The sequence below is a fragment of the Primulina huaijiensis genome, chromosome 6 (assembly GCF_012295235.1).
Source record: "Primulina huaijiensis isolate GDHJ02 chromosome 6, ASM1229523v2, whole genome shotgun sequence".
In the NCBI taxonomy this organism is placed as follows: domain Eukaryota; kingdom Viridiplantae; phylum Streptophyta; class Magnoliopsida; order Lamiales; family Gesneriaceae; genus Primulina; species Primulina huaijiensis.
The window spans coordinates 4,399,998-4,421,692 of NC_133311.1; the positions used below are offsets into that span (position 1 = coordinate 4,399,998).

The window sequence follows — 21,695 nt, forward strand, 5'->3', positions numbered from 1 at the left end:
AGCAAGCTCGAGTTTTTGCACTCACTGAAGATGAGGCACATAATGCTCCAGATAATGTCATTGCAGGTAATTGTTTTCTCTCAAGTTATCCTGTTTATGTTTTGATGGATACTTGTACATCACATACTTTCATATATGAGCACTTTGTCTCCTTGCATTCATTGCATTCTATGCCATTATCATCTACATTATCTATTTCTACTCCACTGGGTAAAGTGATGAGGTCAGCTGAAATGATAAGTGGTTGTGAATTCAGTTATGAGGATAATGTCATTGAGCTTGATTGTATTTGTGTTGGAGATATCTGATTTTGACTGCATAGTTGGTATTGACATGTTGACAAGATACAAGGCTATTGTAGATTGTTTTCATAAGATTGTTAAGTTTAGACCTGATATGACAGATCACTAGAAGTTCTATTGTAAGGGTTGTCGAGCTAAGATTCCTTTGATATTATCTGTTTTGTCCATGACTCGTTTGTTGCAGAAAGGAGCAGAATGTTTCTTAGTTTATGCAATTGATATTTCAAGGTCCGTATCTAAATTGGCAGATATTCCAATTGTTAGTGAATTTTCAGATGTATTTCGAGAAAAGATTCCAAGATTTCCTCCAGTCCGAGAGATTGAGTTCAATATTGAGTTGATGCCAGGTACACATCCTAATTCTAGAGCTCCTTATAGGATGTCGCCAATTGAACTGAAAGAACTAAAAGAACAACTTGAGGATCTATTGGCTAAAGAATATATAAGACCAAGTGTTTCACCTTAGGGTGCTCCGGTTTTATTCGTGAAGAAGAAAGACGGGTATATGAGGCTTTGTGTCGATTATAGATAGTTGAATAAAGCCATAGTAAAGAATAAGTATCCTTAGCCAAGGATTGATGATCTCTTTGACCAGTTGCAGGGTTCTTCAGTATATTCTAAGATTGATTTAAGATCCGGATATCATCAGTTAAGAGTTAGAGAGGCAGATGTGCCTAAGACTGCTTTTCGTACCAGGTATGGGCATTTTGAATTTTTGGTTATGCCTTTTGGGTTGACCAATGCACCTGCGGTATTTATGGATTTGATGAACCGTGTGTTTCAACTGTATACAGATCAATTTGTTGTGATCTTCATTGATGATATTCTTATTTATTCAAAATCTAAATTTGAGCATGCCGAGCGCTTGAGAGCTGTTTTGCAGATTTTGATAACTGAAAAGTTGTATGCTAAATTATCCAAATGCGAGTTTTGGTTGGATAGAGTGGTTTTACTTTGACATGTGATTTCAAGTGCTGGTATATCAGTTGATCCGAGTAAAGTTGAGGTAGTCATCAATTGGTCAAGACCGACATCAGTTCCTGAGGTGCGTAGTTTTATGGGTTTGGCAGGATATTATCGCAAATTTATTGAAGGATTCTCACAAATTGCGAGACCAATTACCCAGCTGACACAAAAGAATGTGCCATTTATTTGGTCACAGGTATGTGAGGCTAGTTTTGTTGAACTTAAGCAGAGATTGACTAGTGCTCCAGTTCTGACTATCCCATCAGGTGTAGGAGGATTTACAGTTCACACTGATGCTTCACATCAAGGACTAGGTTGTGTATTAATGCAGCATGGCCGTGTAGTTGGCTATGCTTCACGATAGTTGAAGCAACGCGAATCTAGATACCCATTGCATGACTTGGAACTAGCAACAATGGTTTTTGCCTTAAAGATTTGGCGTCACTATTTGTATGGGGAGAAATTTGAGATATTCACTTATCATAAGAGTTTGAAATATCTCTTTTCACAAACGGAGCTGAAGATGAGACATAGGCGTTGGTTAGACTTGTTGAAACACTATGATTGTGAAATAAAATATTATCCAGGCAAGTCTAATGCAGCGGCCGATGCTTTGAGCAGAAAAGTATGGAATATGTCCTTGATCACTAGCAGTGTATCTGATCTAGTAGAAGAATGTTGTCTTTCTAGTTTGGATTTTCTAATAGATACTCAACCTATAAGAGTATTTATGATTCAGGCAGAGCCAGAGTTGTTTGTAAAAATTAAAGAGGCTCAAAGGTTAAATCAAAGCATTCAGAAATCAGTTGAACTTGTCAGATCAGGACATCAATCAGAATTTCAGGTCAATAATGATGGTATTTTGTTTGTGAATGATTGTATTGTAGTTCCAAATATTTCAGATTTGAGGATACAGATTTTGCGTGATGCTCATTCCAGTAAATTTAGTATACACCCTGGAAGTAAAAAGATGTACAATGATTTGAAGAAACAATTTTGGTGAAAAAAATGAAATTTGACATAGCAGAATTTGTATCTCATTGTTTGAATTGTCAACAAAGGAAAGCAGAAAGGAAGTGACCAGGAGGTCTTTTGCATAGCCTTAAGGTTCCAAAATGGAAGTGGGACCATATCACTATGGACTTTGTCACGAAATTGCCAAGGTCATCGAGGGGTTGCGATGCAATTTGGGTTATCGTTGACAGATTAACCAAGTCTTCGTGTTTCATTCCTTATCAGATGACATATAGGCATGATCAGATGGCCAGATTGTACATCAGAGAAGTTTTGAGATTGCATGATGTGCATAAGTCCATTGTATGAGATCGTGATCCCAGATTTTCTTCTCATTTTTGGCAGAGTTTAAAAGAGGCCCTTCGTACTCGTTAGCATTTGAGTACAGCATATCATCCTCAGAATGACGGACAGTCAGAACGCACTATTCAGATATTAGAGTATATGCTAAGAGCTGTAGTGATGGATTTTGGTATTGGTTGGCAGGATTCGTTACCACTTATCGAGTTTTCTTATAACAACAGTTATCAAGTGAGCATTGGAATGTCACCATTTGAAGCACTATATGGCAGGAAGTGTCGATCTCCTATGTATTGGGACGATTTATCTGAAGCACCAATTTTAGGACCTGATATGATAAGAGATATGACAGAGAATGTGAAATTGATTCAGAGTCGTATGCGAGCTGCTCAGAATAGGCAGGCTAATTATGCGAACGTCAGGAGACGACCGTTTGATTTTTGAGAAAGGTGACAGAGTTTTTCTGAAAATATCTCCTTTCCGTGGTACAGTTAGATTTGGAAAGAATGGTAAATTATCACCGAGATTCATAGGTCCGTATGAAATTTTGGAACGTGTTGGTGATTTGGCTTATAGATTAGCTCTTCCTCCTGCATTATCAGGTGCTCATGATGTTTTTCATGTGTCCATGTTGAGGAAATATCATCCAGATCCTTCTCATGTAGTTCCACCCGACGAGGTTGAGTTAGATCAGACTTTGAGCTATATTGAGAGACCGATTCAGATTCTAGACAGAAAAGATAAGCAACTCAGAAATAAATTGATATCGTTGATTAAAGTACAGTGGAACAGACATGGTATGGAGGACGCAACTTGGGAATTAGAAGACAATATGAGACATAAATATCCAGAGTTATTCAAATGAAGTATGCTTCTATTCTCGGTCTTACATTCAGTATCGATCCAATTTTCTGGAAATTCAATTTCTTCTCATTTTATAGATCTACGAGTTGTAATATTAGATCTATTAAAATTAGTTTATATAAGAATAGTTTCATTTAATTTTTTATCTATTCTTTTAAACATAGGATTCAGTGTAAATAATGGTTTATAATAAATACGATAACAGATATATATGACTTCTGTTCCAGGAGTATAATTATAACCATATGTTTTAACATTTAATGTTAAAGAATCTAATATATTTATATCAGACAAAGATAAGGATAAATTAATGTAAACCTTCTAAAGTTAAAGGTTCAAAGGCAATTTGAATTAAACCTACATGAATAAATCTATAATTTTTTCTATAAGGTATGATATCTTTATTGTTTAATAATCTGATAACCATTTTTTCATTATAAAGAAGTACCGATGATTCTGCAGTTTTAACTACTTATTTGAAATCAATTTTTTCAAAGGTTCCTAATTTATAAATCATTTTAGATTCTATTTTAGGAATAGTCCATTTATTCAATAAATCTAAATTCTCTGTTAAATATTTAGACTGTTTTAAACAGTTTCTTTCATACTAAATATATTCATTGATTAAAAGTGCTAAATCATAAACCAAACTATTTTCAGGCAATAAATAATATGTTCACTACGTAGCTCGTTCGAATTATTTTATCGATTCTAAATGAGTACAAAACTCATTTTTTCTAACAATCCCCCACATGAATGAAAATTAATTCATGTGACTAAACTGACTTAACAAATAGCGTTCTAGCGAAAGATCATTGCATCGGGATAGGTAGTAAGATATAATCGGATTTACTTGGAAATTAGTGGACGTGATGCCTTGAACTGTTCGCCGTTTTGTGTAAACCAAGACAATTATATTCACACAATAACATTTCTAACATTTCATTATGTTCTCACTGTTGTGTCCATTTCGGCCATGGACACCGCTTTGTTTCGCGAGCGCTTTTCATATTTGAAGCGGCCACACTTCGCACTTACGCCGGTGATCTCCTAGGAGAGTATCCCACTATACTCCAACATACGCATTAGTATATCTTAGGAACCATTAAAGGTAAAACCTAGCCTCGTACCCCTTTGTTGGCAACTCTTCTTATCATAGGAAGAGGTAAGAGATTTCTCCAAGGTGTTTCTACCAATCTCGTAATTTAGTTGTCCATTTTGAACCTAGATCTTGGGATCTCCAGTCAACTAGGTTGGGTATCCACTACAAGATTTAATTTTGGGGTTTTAATCTCATTCTTCTTGATAGACGATTCATTTGATCTCTCGGTATACCTTTTGTAAGTCGATCCGCGAGATTCTCCTTTGATTTTACATAACCAATGGAGATAATTCCATTAGAGATCAATTGTCGTATGATATTATTTCTACGACGGATGTGTCGAGACTTACCATTATATATATTGTTTTGTGCCCTTCCAATTGCTAATTGACTATCACAATGAATTATTATTGAGGACACTTGCTTATTCCAACAAGGGATTTCTTCTAAGAAATTTTGAATCCACTCGGCTTCTTCTCCAGCTTTGTCTAAAGCTATAAATTCCGATTCCATTGTGGATTGAGCAATGCAAGTTTGCTTAGAAGACTTCCATGATATAGCTCCACCACCAATGGTAAATACGTAACCACTTGTGGATTTTGAATCATTTGTGTCAGATATCCAATTTGCGTCACTAAAACCTTCTAGGACCGCGGGATATCTCGTATATTGTAATCCATAATTTAAGGTGTATCTAAATATTTAAGTACCCTTATTAATGTATTCCAATTATCATTACCAGTATTACTTTTAAATCTACTGAGTTTGTTGACATCATAAGTAATATCTGGACGAGTGCAATTAATGAGACACATCAGACTGCCTATGATCTTCGAATACTCTAATTGAGATATGGGTTCACCTTTCTTTTTGAAAAGATGCAAACTTGGATCTATGGGTGTTTTGATCAAGGACATATCATTCGCATTATATTTTTCCAATATTTTCTCAACATAGTAAGATTGTGGCAAAACACGTCCTTCCGATGTTTTGGTAACTTTTATTCCCAAAATGACATCTACTTCTCCCATATCTTTCATATAGAAGTTTTTTGTGAACATATTATTAGTAGTCTTGATGATATTAATATGGCTTCCCACAATTAAAATATCATCAACGTACAAGCATACTATCACATATGCTTCAGGAGTGCCTTTGATGTAAATATATTTATCACACTCATTAATTTTGAAGCCATTCGACAGCATAGTTTTGTCGAATTTTTCATACCATTGTTTTGGCGCTTGTTTAAGCCCATATAATGACTTAACAAGTCTACACATTTTTTTCTTTTGTCCAGGAACCATATACCCTTCGGATTGCTCCGTATATATTTCTTTCTCAAGTTCCCCATTGTGGAATGTCGTTTTCACATCCATTTGATGTATTTCTAGATTATGTAATGCCGCAATTTGTATCAATACACGAATAGATGTTATTCTCGTCAATGGCGAGTATCTATCAAAATAATCAAGACCTTCCATTTGTCTATATTATTTGGCTAACTAATCTAGCATTATATTTTTCAATAGATCCATCGATCTTGTATTTCTTTTAAGAATCCACTTGCATTCTAATGGTTTATTTTCTGGTGGGACGTCAACCAATTCCCATGTATGATTTCACAAGATAGATTCTATCTCATTATCGATTGCCTCCAGTGCTTCACTAACTGTCATTGGTTTATTTCCCAACATATAAGTTAGAAAATCATTATCGATTGCCTCCAGTGCTTCACTAATTGTCATTGGTTAATTTTCCAAACATATAAGTTAGAAAATCAGGGCCAAAGATCTTTGTTGTTTTAGCCCTCTTACTACGTCGTGATTCTTGTTGTTCTTCTTGAACTCTACCGCTCGTAGTTTCATAAGTCCTTTTTCGAAACCTTATTTCTGTTTTTTCTATATAAGGAAATGTTGTTTCAAAGAAGACAACATTCCTTGATTGAATAATTGTTCCTTCGTGCACATCACTTATTTCATATTTATGTACCAAAAATTGATATGCACTACTATTATTTGCGTATCCAATAAATATACAATCTATTGTCTTAGGCCCAATTTTTTGTAGAGCCCGTAACTTAGACTACGTATAAGCCATGCATAATTCTAGTATTTAAATTAAAATGATTTTTTTATTGCATGAGTATTTAAATTTAATTATTTTACGTAGTAGTTTAACTTTATCATTTCAGTTAATTCAGTGAGGCCGGACTGGAGTTGGAGCTTTGAGATAAAATTTAAGATTCAGAAAACGTTCCCAGGATTTATTTTAGCTAGCTAGTAAGTTAATTTAAGTTAAAAGGAGGTTTAGAGAATTATTTAAGCAACTTGAGGTGAGTAGGAAATTAATTCATTTAAGTTCCATAATTGAGGGGTTAGTTCACTAAATTATTTAAAAGATAGGTAAGGCTTTTGAAGGTTATAAATTTACTAAATAATCAACATTTCCCCTCCACTTAATCTATAAATTTCGGCCACCTTAGAATATTAAGCAATACATTGCCAACTCACCATTTGACCCATTCTTTGTTATTTTAGCATGCTAACATTTTAATTCTTAATCACCCTTAATTAATTAATTAATAACCAACAACCTAGCCTTGTAAAACATGTAGGATTCGGTCATTGCCTCTAAAAAAACACCCAACAAATATTTGATATCAAACCAAAATTCAAAATTCAAAAAGAGTAGACTTGGTCTTGCATTTTCCCTATATTTTACACCCATCTCCCTCATTCCCCTAACCACCATTTCTTCCCCTTCCCATCACCGAAATCTGAGAGATTTCAGAGCCTATATTGAGTTAAAAATCGTGAGGTGCTAGGGGAAAAACAAGAGAGAAAAATCAGTAGCAAACAAGGTAGCAAAAGCGCTCCACCTCCTCCGCGCCGTATCGTCTCATTCTTTCGTTTTTCTTTCAAACGAAACCAGGCATGCATATATTCTTCCTTGACTCTTCAATCAAGTCCTATTATCATTTATTTTCATTACATGATCATCATTTCCATGGCAAAAACCGAAATCTATCAAAAACTTTTCAGAAAATAAAGATGCAGATTTCGGCTTTCATTGTGCTCCTCCCGGGTTTCAATTGTTTTGATGGTTTCAGGTATTGGTTCGATTCCAGGCTCCTAAGGCGACATCTAGACATGTAATAGGATGCATTAAGACCATGTTGGTCCATTGAAACAAGCCCCATGCATGATAGAATTCGAATTTGACAGCAACTCTTCAATCTTAGCCATTTGTGTTTTCGAAAATCCAGCTTGCTGTCAAAAGGGAAAATTCTCTGATCATGGCTGCCCCAAGGCCTATAGCCATGGTTAGATCACTTCCCTAGCATGTATAAGACGTGACTAACTCGCCCTTTTGGTGGCTTGGTCCATGGTGAATCGGTTTTTACAATAAAACACAAGAACAGCCCCTCCCTACTTTCGGCTTTCTCTTGGTACAGCATGTGTGCTTCGAAAATGGTGGAATGGTGTGGATCTTGGTTGGCCTAGGGCCCCTAGCCACGGTTCATACCATACCCCTAGATGTCTAGATCGTGCCATGGTCAATCAAATAGCCACTGGAACGACACGAGACAGCAAACGAAGCACAACACACACGTATGCAAAGGTGTTCTCGGTTGGAGCCTTCGGTTGTCTGCTGGCGTGATGCGAATTGTGGCTGGCCTAGGGCCCTTAGCCATGGTTCAAATCATTCCTTGGGATGTTGGTAAGAGTCTCTGGTCGGTGGTTCAAGCCCCAATGGCCGGTAGTCTCGAAAACGACGCAAGAAACCTAAGCACAGCTGCTGTATTTTGTGGGCAGCAACTTGCTGTGATGGTTCAGTGACTCGTTCGAGTTCTTGGTTGGCTTTTAGCCTATAGCCTTGGCCTGGACAATGCCTCATCAAGTTAGGAAGGTCATGTTTTTGGCCGTTCGTGATTCGGATCATTTTTGAGGTCGTACGAGAATTTACGGTGCGATGTGCCAAATTGACTCTCGAAAGAGCGTTTCATGTTTTGGCCTCCATCCACCTAGATTTCGACCCTCACCACTTTAGGGGTACTACTTCATCATTTTAAACGTATTTTAATCATGACTATATGATGTGTCAGTGTTGGTTCGGGTTGGTTCGGAGTCATGATTAAATACGAAGTCATTAGGCGCACTTGTCTCAGTTTTTGGATTTAATTGCATAGTTTGGTCAAGTAAAAGCTATTGCATATTTTTCATGGCATATTTAGGTTACAGCGATCATGGGAGCGATCCAATCCATTCAGTAAAATTAGCATATTTAATTATGTTAATTAATTATATTACGTGCAAAAATGTTCATTTTGAGATTTATGTGATATTGCTTGTGGTCACTTTACTACCATTATTAAACCCGGTCGCCAGTTACCGGTCCGATCGTCAGTTACCGGTCAGTTCAGTTGTTTCACACAGTATACTGTGGCAGTAGTCTGATCAGACGTACATTATTAAACCCGGTCAGCTCAGTTCAGTTCTGTCACGCCCCGAACTCGGGATTTGACACCGGCGTTGTTTAACGATCACACAATTGAAACAACCAGCCTCGTAGCATAGTATAAACCGAAAACCAGTTTATTATTCATAATTTCTGAAATAAAATAAATTTGCGGAAACGTCTTACATAAAATTTAAATTGCTAAAATTCAAAAATAATCATGTCTACTAATCACCGTCCCCAAAACTGTTCCGATTCTTCTTCTTCTACCTGTTCTGCGGACTTATCTGGGAAAGGTTGTAAGGGGTGAGTATTTTGGGAAAACTCAGTAAATGGGGGAATTATCGAACACCACATAAAATTTTTCATATTTTCGAAAATAACATATATTTACAGCATGCTTTTCAAAATTTTAACACTGCAATTTTTCACCTTTCATGGTTTACTGACGTCAGTCCCTAAGTTTTAATCCTCTAAGAGGGCGAGGCCATAAAATAGTTCTATCTCACTGTTAAGGGCCATATGTTGGAATTCCACCCATTTTCAGGGAATCCTCACAGTGTCCTCACAAAAACGTAACAAGATTTAAAAAAAACGTAGACGGCGTTCGACCGCATTTTTTTTATTTAAAAAGAAAAACACATAACCTAAAAATTTAAAATTTTAAAATTTGCCCACTTACCTTAAATTATTGATGCAAAATTACGTGAATAATTAGGGTTGCTTGCACAGGAATTTTCGAAAATTCCTCTTCGACGGCTAGACGGCGGCAGCGCTTCGCTGTGCTCGAAAATTCCTAAGGAGACTAGGGGGAGTCTCAAAATTTTGAGAGAATTTTGGGTGTAATTTTCGAGTTATAGGCTCTCCTATTTATAGGGGTTGGCTGCTATCGTGATCGAGAGTTATAGTACGTTTGAACTGTGAATCAAATCTAAAATCATGATATATCCGTGATCTAGGTAGATATTCGAAATCTCCTTCTTCCTTCCCCACCTAATTTTCGAAAATGGCCTAGTGTATATTGTTAGATTTCGAATTCTAGGGATTTGATTATCTCTTGCATGATCTTTTCTCTCGGTATCTCAATATCAACTTAAATCTTAGGCATTTATCTGCTTATTTTCAAAATTCCTTCTTTAATTCCTTAGATTGAGATAAATTTATTTCTACCAAATTTTCAAGTTTAAAAATAAATAATACTATCTAAATTTCGAGCTTCATAATTCTGTACACGATAAAATTATCTACACCACTTAGATAACCTTAAAACAAATCTTATATTTTGAATGATCTAAATATTAATATCCAAGATTACACCATAAAATTATTAGCCTGATATTAAACTGATATGATCACGATATTACAAAATCCCGGGTTTTACAAGTTCAGGGATTACTTGCATAGACCATAATCTCACCAGAAAATTATTACAAGTTATTTCATGAGAGGGCTCCAAGGAGCAACCATTTTCATTTACGATTTCTCAGTTCAGTTATGCACGTATTATCATTAATCATGACATGTTATTTTTACGATATGCCGCATGACATGAGATCCTCACTTGCATGCAAGCTTATTATTTATCTACTTGTTATTTACGATATATGCATGTTGAGTCTTTAGACTCACTAGACTTGATTGTTGTAGGTGCTGATGATGATGTCGGGATCGAGGGCGGGGACCAGTGAGCCAGCTCGAGTCGGCAGTAGTAGGACCCGAGGACCTCAGTTCAGCATTTATTATTATTTGATTGCTAAGACATTTTTATATATTGTTGAATAAATTTTTAGCTGTTGTTTCGAAAAATGTTAATTTCTTCCGCTGCCACTTTGAACATCAAACTTTATTTATCAGTTCAATTATGAATGAGGCAATTTTATTTATTTAAAAAGAAAATTTTTAAAATTTTTCGCAATTTTTCAAGCACGGATTTCTAGGCCTTTACAGCTGGTATCAGAGAAATGGTTATGTAAAGGGTTGTACTACTACTGACCTCGAGAAGCTCACGAAGTCACGTCTTCGGTCTGTAAGTTTTTCATTTACGCATTTTATTTAAAGCATGAATTAATTTCAGCAGCATGATTTCATGAGATATTTGCGCCCATATTTTTATTATTCAGTATTTAAATGTAAATAAATTATGGAATTATGCATGTTAGTTACGTATGGGTTATGTATTGAACAGTATGGCCCCTAAACGCATCCTCGAGCGTACGAGAGTGGATGAGCCTCGCCAGGAGGACCGAGATGAGCAGAGGCAGGAGAGGTACGGACCTCCACCCCCTCCTCCAGATATGAATGCCCAGATGCTAGCTGGGATGACGCAGTTCTTCGCACAGTTTGCGGGGAACAACGTCGTGGCGACCAGGCCGACATGGCCCGAGGCTGTGTACGAGAGATTCATGAAGATGCGTCCAAAGGCGGTTTCAGGGACGTCTAACCCCATGATTGCTGAGGGATGGATCAAGTCCCTCGAGGTTATCTTCGAGTTTATGGAGCTTGGAGATTCAGATCGAGTTCGTTGTGCTTCTTATCTGTTCGGAGGAGATGCCCGCCTATGGTGGGAAGGAGCTTCAGTAGCCCTTAACTTGGCTACACTGTCATGGGTGCGCTTTATGGAGGTGTTTCACTCCAAGTATTTCACGGATGAGGTGCGTTCGCGTCTGACCAGGGAGTTCATGACCCTGAGGCAAGGGGAGCTGACTGTTACGGAGTTCATCCGTAAATTTGAAAGGGGCTGTCACTTTGTGCCCTTGATTGCGAACGATGCCAGTGCCAAGCTGAGGCACTTTCTGGATGGGCTGCGGCCGATCTTACGCCGTGATGTTAGGGTTGCTGGCCCTACTACTTTTGAGGGTGCCGTTTCTAGAGCTATGGCTGCAGAGCAGGATCTGAGCGATATAGAGAGGGATCGCTTGGGAAAGCGACCAGTTCAGGTATCACACCGCCCTCCTCCTCCTCCTCCTCAGCAGTATCAGCATCAACATAAGAGGCCACATCACAGCCCGCCCAGGAACAGAGGAGGACCTCAGCAGCATCAGCAGCAGCAGCAGGGACGTGCCGTCCCGAGGATTTTTGAACACCCAGTCTGTCCCAAGTGCTCACGTCGCCACCCTAGAGTATGCATGTTTGGTTCAGGGAAGTGTTATAAGTGTGGCAGCACAGACCATATGATGCCGCAGTGCCCCCGGAAGAATCTGCCTACCCAAGACAGAGTTTTTGCTCTCCATGCTGCGGAGACGAACCCCGATACCATGTTGATGACAGGTACCTTACAGCTTTAGTTTATAATTGCATTCCAATGTTTTGGGAATCAGGATTAAGATTTTGAACTTAGAATTGCAATAGGATTGCATGCTCTACTCAGTATTATTTTCGGGATTTAGTTAGGAGAACTGTGACCTTTGCATGTCTATAAGCTTAGCTCTTGTGATTATTTGGGTTCAGCTTAGTGTTCCGAACTTTCAGGGAGAATTTTCATAGCTGGCTCATCTACCAAAGCCCTGATAGATTCAGGGGCTACCCACTCATTTATTTCGGAGATCTTTGCTAATTTCCTCAAGATCAAGACCATCGGGCTAGATGTAGCCTACTCAGTAGTACTGCCTTTGGGAGAAGAGATGGCAGCCACAAATGTGATCCGAGACATAGACCTTGAGCTACATGGAAACCTTGTTTATGCGGATCTGATTGTATTGCCGATGCCAGAGTTTGACATCATATTAGGGATGGATTGGCTATTGCGGAACAGAGTGTTGATAGACTTCCAGCGGAGATTTGTTCTAGTCCGACCGCCTGGGATGATGCAGTTCTTATTTGAGCCGGACAGGTACTTTCCTTTACCGCGCATTATTCCTTATGTCCAGGCTAGGAAGCTTATGCATAGAGGGTGTCGGGCATTTTTAGCAACTTTTATATCTGTCCCCGAGACACCCAGTCAGTCAGCTTCAGATGTTCCGATTGTTAGAAACTTCTTAGATGTTTTTCCTGAGGACGTCTCTGGTATGCCACCCGAGAGAGAAGTGGAGTTTTCTATCGAGCTTATGCCAGGTACGGTTCCGATCTCGAAAGCACCGTACCGACTTGCACCGACAAAGATGGCAGAGCTTAAGAAGCAGATTCAGGAACTTCTTGATAAGGAGTTCATCCGCCCGAGTTTCTCACCTTGAGGCGCGCCAGTCTTGTTTGTTAAGAAGAAGGATGGCTCGATGAGGCTTTGTATTGACTACCGGGAGTTGAACAGGGTTACAGTGAAGAATAAATACTCACTTCCGAGGATTGAGGATCTGTTTGACCAGTTGCAGGGAGCTTCGATTTTCTCCAAGATAGATCTGCGTTTAGGTTATCACCAGTTGAGGGTGAGAGACGCCGATGTTTCGAAGACTGCTTTCAGGACTCGTTATGGTCACTACGAGTTCCTTGTGATGCCGTTTTGTTTGACGAATGCGCCAGCGATCTTCATGGATCTCATGAATCGCGTATTTCAGCCGTACCTCGACCAATTTGTGATAGTGTTCATAGACGACATCCTCGTCTACTCCAAGAATCAGGAGGATCACCGCAGGCATCTGACCATAGTGTTGCAGACATTGCAGAAGCACAAATTATTCGCAAAGTTCAGTAAATGCGAATTCTGGTTAGAGAAGGTGGCATTCTTAGGCCACATTGTTTCTAGCAGTGGCATTGAAGTAGACCCAGCGAAAGTTGCCGCAGTCAGAGATTGGGTTGTGCCGCAGAATGCATCAGAGATCCGCAGTTTTCTTGGCTTAGCAGGATATTACCGGAAGTTCATCAAGGGATTCTCCTCGATTGCAGTTCCACTCACAGCACTGACAAAGAAGAATGTGAAATTTGTTTGGAGCGAGGAGTGTCAGAAGAGCTTCGATACTTTGAAGCAAGCTCTTATCTCAGCACCAGTTTTGGCTATGCCGTTAGGGCCCGGTGAGTTTGTGCTATATACCGATGCTTCGAAGCTCGGTTTGGGCACAGTATTGATGCAGCATGGGAAGGTGATAGCGTATGCTTCTCGACAGTTGAAAACCCATGAGAAGAACTACCCTACCCATGATCTAGAGTTGGCCGCCGTAGTTTTTGCCTTGAAGATTTGGAGGCACTATCTGTATGGAGAGAAGTGCCAGATCTTTACCGACCACAAGAGCCTCAAGTATTTCTTTACGCAGAAGGAGCTGAACATGCGTCAGAGGCGTTGGTTGGAGCTTGTGAAAGACTACGATTGTGACATTAGCTACCACCCGGGTAAGGCTAATGTAGTTGCAGATGCACTGAGCAGAAAAGTTGCAGTGATGGCTCATTTGGCAGTTTCGAGACCTCTTCAGTTTGAGATGCAGAGGTTTGATCTTGAGACTTATCCTCGAGGTAGAGTTCCCCGTCTATCTACCTTGACCATTCAGTCGTCCTTTTTGGACCGTATTCGCAGTGGTCAGGCAACAGATGAGCAGTTGGCCAAGTGGAAGCAGAGAGATGAGGCCAAGGGCAGTGTCTTGTACTCAGTTAGTGATGGTATAGTGAGATACCGAGATAGGATATGGGTCCTAGCAGTGATTCTATCCGAGCAGACATCTTATCAGAGGCCCATATGTCGCCGTACTCTATTCATCCAGGGAGTACGAAGATGTACAAAGATCTGCAGCTATTGTATTGGTGGCCTGGTATGAAGAAGGACATCAGTTGGTTTGTTTCCGAGTGTCTGACTTGTCAGTTAGTGAAGGCAGAGCATCAGAGACCAGCAGGGTTGCTCAAGCCTCTTCCTATTCCCGAGCGGAAGTGGGAGAATGTTACCATGGACTTTGTGACTGGATTGCCGAAGTCAGCCAGAGGATCGAATGCCATATGGGTGATTGTAGATCGTCTTACCAAGTCAGCGCACTTCTTGCCTATTAAGACGACATTCACCATGGTTCAGTATGCAGAGTTGTATATATGAGAGATAGTCCGACTGCATGGTATTCCAGTTTCTATCGTATCTGACAGAGATCCCAGATTTACTTCCTCGTTTTGGAAGAGTTTGCATTCGACTATGGGGACGAAGTTGCTGTTTAGCACAGCTTTTCATCCGCAGACAGATGGGCAGTCAGAGCGAGTCATTCAGATTTTGGAGGATCTTCTCCGAGCTTGCGTCATTGATTTCTCAGGGAGTTGGGAGTCGAACTTACCATTGGTAGAGTTCACTTATAACAACAGCTTTCAGTTGTCTATAGGAATGGCTCCGTATGAGGCTTTGTATGGTCGCAAGTACAGATCTCCTGTTCATTGGGATGAAGTAGGAGAGAGAGCAGAGTTGGGTCCAGAGATTATTCAGCAGACTGTTGATGTAGTAGCCCGGATCCGTGATAGAATGAGGACTGCTCAGAGTCGACAGAAGAGCTATGCAGATCAGAGGAGGAGAGAGTTAGAGTTCGCAGTCGGCGACCATGTCTTTGTGAAGGTGGCACCTATGAAGGGTGTCATGAGATTCGGGAAGAAAGGGAAGCTTAGTCCGAGATTTATTGGACCATTTGAGATCCTTGACAGAGTTGGGACGCTAGCTTATCGTGTTGCTCTTCCGCCGAATCTGGCCGGAGTACACAATGTGTTCCACGTCTCTATGCTGAGGAAGTATATGGCGAATCCTTCGCATGTGCTGAATTTTGAGCCGTTGCAGCTCACTCCGAACCTATCTTATGAGGAGAGACCAGTGCAGATCCTAGACAGGCAGGAGAAGAAGCTTCGGAACAAGCTGGTTAAGCGAGTGAAAGTCAAGTGGCTTAACCATTCAGAGGAGGAAGCTACGTGGGAGTCTGAGTCAGAGATGAAGAGTTGGTACCCCGAGTTATTCGGTGAGTCTTAATTTCGAGGACGAAATATCTTATGAGATTCTTTTTATTGCATGAGTATTTAAATTTAATTATTTTACGTAGTAGTTTAACTTTATCATTTCAGTTAATTCAGTGAGGCCGGACTGGAGTTGGAGCTTTGAGATAAAATTTAAGATTCAGAAAACGTCTCCAGGATTTATTTTAGCTAGCTAGTAAGTTAATTTAAGTTAAAAGGAGGTTTAGAGAATTATTTAAGCAACTTGAGGTGAGTAGGAAATTAATTCATTTAAGTTCCATAATTGAGGGGTTAGTTCACTAAATTATTTAAAAGATAGGTAAGACTTTTAAAGGTTATAAATTTACTAAATAATCAACATTTCCCCTCCACTTAATCTATAAATTTCGGTCTCCTTAGAATATTAAGCAATACCTTGCCAACTCACGCTTTGACCCATTCTTTGTTATTTTAGCATGCTAACCTTTTAATTCTTAATCACCCTTAATTAATTAATTAATAACCAACATCCTAGCCTTGTAAAACATGTAGGATTCGGTCATTGCCTCTAACAAAACACCCAACAAATATTTGATATCAAACCAAAATTCAAATTTCAAAAAGAGTAAACTTGGTCTTGCATTTTCCCTATATTTTGCACCCATCTCCCTCATTCCCCTAACCACCATTTCGTCCCCTCCCCATCACCGAAATCTGAGAGATTTCAGAGCCTATATTGAGTTAAAAATCGTGAGGTGCTAGGGGAAAAACAAGAGAGAAAAATCAGTAGCAAACAAGGTAGCAAAAGCGCTCCACCTCCTCCGCGCCGTATCGTCTCATTCTTTCGTTTTTCTTTCAAACGAAACCAGGCATGCATATATTCTTCCTTGACTCTTCAATCAAGTCCTATTATCATTTATTTTCATTACATGATCATCATTTCCATGGCAAAAACCGAAATCTATCAAAAACTTTTCAGAAAATAAAGATGCAGATTTCGGCTTTCATTGTGCTCCTCCCGGGTTTCAATTGTTTTGATGGTTTCAGGTATTGGTTCGATTCCAGGCTCCTAAGGCGACATCTAGACATGTAATAGGATGCATTAAGACCATGTTGGTCCATTCAAACAAGCCCCATGCATGATAGAATTCGAATTTGACAGCAACTCTTCAATCTTAGCCATTTGTGTTTTCGAAAATCCAGCTTGCTGTCAAAAAGGGAAAAGTCTCTGATCATGGCTGCCCCAAGGCCTATAGCCATGGTTAGATCACTTCCCTAGCATGTCTAAGACGTGACTAAGTCGCCCTTTTGGTGGCTTGGTCCATGGTGAATCGGTTTTTACAATAAAACACAAGAACAGCCCCTCCCCACTTTCGGCTTTCTCTTGGTACAGCATGTGTGCTTCGAAAATGGTGGAATGGTGTGGATCTTGGTTGGCCTATGGCCCCTAGCCATGGTTCATATCATACCCCTAGATGTCTAGATCGTGCCATGGTCAATCAAATGGCCACTGGAACGACACGAGACAGCAAACGAAGCACAACACCACACACGTATGCAAAGGTGTTCTCGGTTGGAGCGTTCGGTTGTCTGCTGGCGTGATGCGAATTGTGGCTGGCCTAGGGCCCTTATCCATGGTTCAAATCATTCCTTGGGATGTTGGTAAGAGTCTCTGGTCGGTGGTTCAAGCCGCAATGGCCGGTAGTCTCGAAAACGACGCAAGAAACCTAAGCACAGCTGCTGTATTTTATGGACAGCAACTTGCTGTGACGGTTCAGTGACTCGTTCGAGTTCTTGGTTGGTTTTTAGCCTATAGCCTTGGACTGGACAGTGCCTCATCAAGTTAGGAAGGTCATTTTTTTGGCCGTTTGTGATTCGGATCATTTTTGCGGTCGTACGATAATTTACGGTGCCATGTGCCAAATTGACTCTCGAAAGAGCGTTTCATGTGTTGGCCTCCATCCAACTAGATTTCGACCCTCACCATTTTAGGGGTACTACTTCATCATTTTAAGCGTATTTTAATCATGACTATCTGATGTGTCAGTGTTGGTTCGGGTTGGTTCGGAGTCATGATTAAATACGAAGTCATTAGGCGCACTTGTCTCAGTTTTTGGATTTAATTGCATAGTTTGGTCAAGTAAAAGCTATTGCATATTTTTCATGGCATATTTAGGTTACAGCGAGCCTGGGAGCGATCCAATCCATTGAGTAAAATTAAGATATTTAATTATGTTAATTAATTATATTACGTGCAAAAATATTCATTTTGAGATTTATGTGATATTGCTTGTGGTCACTTTACTACCATTATTAAACCCGGTCGCCAGTTACCGGTCCGGTCGTCAGTTATCGGTCAGTTCAGTTATTTCACACAGTATATTGTGGCAGTAGTCTGATCAGACGTACATTATTAAACATGGTCGCCAGTTACCGGTCCGGTCGCCAGTTACCGGTCAGCTCAGTTCAGTTCAGGGACCACTTGCATAGACCATAACCTCACCAGAAAATTATTACAAGTTATTTCATGACAGGGCTCCAAGGAGCAACCATTTTCATTTATGATTTCTCAGTTCAGTTATGCACGTATTATAATTAATCATGACACGTTATTTTTATGATATGCCTCATGACATGAAATCCTCACTTGCATGCAAGCTTATTATTTATCTACTTGTTATTTACGATATATGCATGTTGAGTCTTTAGACTCACTAGACTTGATTGTTGTAGGTGCTGCTAATGATGTCGGGATCGAGGGCGGGGACCAGTGAGCCAGCTCGAGTCGGTAGTAGTAGGACCCGAGGACCTCAGTTCAGCATTTATTATTATTTTATTGCTCAGACATTTTTATATATTGTTGAATAAATTTTTAACTGTTGTTTCGAAAAATGTTAATTTCTTCCGCTGCCACTTTGAACATCAAACTTTATTTATCAGTTCAATTATGAATGAGGCAATTTTATTTATTTAAAAAAAAATTTTTTAAAATTTTCCGCAATTTTTCAAGCACGGATTTCTAGGCCTTTACATTTTTACTTGTTTTGGTTTTGGCACTTCAATTTTTGCCAAACACCCCCACACTTTTAAATATTTGTAGGAAGGCTTGTGGTCTTTTTTAACGTCCAAAAACCAACCTACGTAAACCACATGCATACAAATGATTTAAATTTCATATTTAATTTATTAAGTTGATTTTATATGCTTGCATGATACATACCACATGATTAAGGATCTAATTGCATTATGTTATGAAAAACTGTAGATTTTACTCGAATATTCGATCATAGACTAGGTTAAGGAGACCGAGGACAATTAAGATAAAATAAATGTTTTTCGATAAATATTTTCAAGGTTTATTAAGATGATTAAATATGATTAAATATTTCTAAAAATGGTGGAGTTCAAATTATTTTACGAAATGAGCTCGATTTTATTCGAGAAGCCATTTTTAAGCCAACGAGGGACTTTTAAAAGATCAAAAGCATTATTATTGAAAATTAATTTTTACAAACTTTTATTTTTCAATTAAATAGATGTTATTGGGCTTAATTTACCTAGGATTAGTAGGCTCAATGGCTCCTAAACTCAAAAGTCCAAAACCCAAGCCCATTAACATGCAAATTAAAATCTATAAAAAGGATTCCTAGGTATTTTTCTTGAGAGAGCAGCTGAAATCACACACTTCACACACACTAATTTTTGAAAAATTGGAGGGAGATAAAACAAGGAGTCTTCGTCGCCCGTTCGATCTTCTTTGCGCCCCACGCGAACGATCTCATATTCGATCGTTCTAAAACGCAAAGGCACGTTTCTAAATTTCTTTGACGCATCATTCTATCCATATTATGCATGTTTTTTTTTATTTTTGCATGAAAAATATTGGAGTTCAAAGTGCTTATCGTTTCAGCGATTATTTTTGAAGTTTTGAAAATTTTTACCTATATATGAACGTGTTATGATTTCCAACGAATACGCTGCCAACGTAGGATGTTTAAAGAGTGGAACGTGGAAGATTTAAGGTGGAAATGAAGGCTAGAATCGAGTTGGCTAAGGATAAATAGTCCTAGGGTTTCGAAGGGTTCCCACGTGAATAGCTCGAGCGGCTCGGTGCATGGCTACGAGTGGCTCGGTCAGGGCTTGGCTAGGGGCTAGTTCAGTAGAGTCTCGTCGGAGGGATGGCCGGACTGTTGGACTTGGTCTTTGTAAGCTTTCTTTATCTACTTAAGTACTGATATTAAAGTAATTTTTCATATTGTCCTGTATTCTGCCGATGTGTTTTTTTCTAAGACAAAGTTCTGTTGTATGCAATTTGTTTGCCTGTGATGACGACTATTGAGATTGTTAGATATGTGTTCTTTTGTGAAACTAACTTCTATCGTACGGAAATTTCTTTTGATCACGAGTATCGAGATTGCTAGATATGCGATTTGTTGGAGGTCAGCTATACTTCTTGTGGTTAATGCACCTTCTTTTTAAAAAAATTTAATATGCGGTCGCTATTTTTCGATACACGTTGGTTAAACTTCTGGGATTACACGATGGCATGTAACTCACTGTAGTTAGGTAAACAAACAACATTGGACAAAGGCGATACATTCATCCAAGAAATTGTTGTTAGAAAGAATCATTTCTTGAATGTTTTGGTTATTTTTTTAGGCTTTGGGGGTTAATTTATTTTGTCTGTTGACAGCTCTTAAATCCCCTTAGATTTGATTTGGAATCTCTGGAATCCCAGATAGCATGAACCCTGCACCAAGAACCTCTCATTTGGCCCTAGCCAGTTGACTCATTGGCTCTGCCTCTGAACAGAGCTTATTGACCACCCCCGAATAGGGGTGGCCGCCCGCAGAGCACGACAATGATTGTGTTCTGCTCACCTACATAAAATCGGGATCATATCTACAGGTTCATATGTTCACACATCAAATCCCATTTAATTAGAAAAATATTCCTCCCTGTTCGCTCCATGGCTTCTTGCAAGAAAAACACAGATGCATACTATCACAACCACACACAAACATTAAAACATATAAACACACAGAAACACATATAGAAGACGAATCCTTACAAAGCTTTGGTAAGTAAGATCATTGAGAAGTCTTTCGGAATCCTCGAAGAAAAGAGACGAAATTCAACTACAAAGTCTGGATTACTCTCATCTTGAAGTAGCTACAACTGACTAAACTGTCCATCCAAGAATCCCTTCAAACAAACACCAAAATACCCACATCAAAACAAAAGAAAAAACACCATTAAACCAATAATTTAAAAAAAAAACCTAGCAAGAAAACGTAACAAACCAATACATAGTTTTCCCATTTCTCCCACGTTAGTTACTTACCTAACGATACAAAGCGGCAATATATTCAAGAAAACTCCTCTGCAACTGATTCACCTCCATGTTTCCGCCTCCCAAACAAGGTCTCGTTTGTCTCTTTACAAAACAATAACGAAAGCCGACCCGTTACTAGCTGCCAATCCCAGATCTTGAGGAATATAATAAAATCTTGAAAGGGATTTGGTGGAGTTAACGCGCTTGAACAGACTGCTGCACTGAGAAAGACCGAAACTTTTTCTACGTGTTTCTGGAGAGTGTCCTTATTTCAATACGATCAGTGGTTTATCGTTTATAGAAGTTGGTAGATACGTTGTCATATATATATATATGATTCAAATACCAAAATTCGACTACAAGAAAAGAAATATCCAAACCCTCCAAATGTAATATAAAATAAATATTCCCGTGTGATACTGCAGTCTACACTTGCTTTTTTCTGTGCTTTTTACTTCTTTGGGATTTGGCGCACTATGGCATTTGTTGAGGCTATCCAAGTCTGCAGATACTTCTCCCCCAGCCTATCACCGTCTTTTTG

General features: G+C 39.1%; 1 long non-coding RNA gene across 2 annotated transcripts; it reads right to left on the bottom strand.

Moving 5' to 3' along the window:
• Nucleotides 1-9,180: 9,180 nt before the first annotated feature.
• LOC140978640 (uncharacterized) lies at nt 9,181-21,494 on the bottom strand. 2 transcript variants are annotated; one of them, XR_012175587.1, is made up of 3 exons: nt 21,164-21,493; nt 20,891-21,024; nt 9,181-9,296 (listed from the first exon to the last, which is right to left on the bottom strand). It is a non-coding gene; the product is annotated as an uncharacterized lncRNA (long non-coding RNA). The 2 variants fall into 2 exon arrangements; XR_012175588.1 differs by lacking the exon at nt 9,181-9,296 and adding an exon at nt 20,344-20,792 and having other exon boundaries at nt 21,164-21,494.
• Nucleotides 21,495-21,695: the final 201 nt, after the last annotated feature.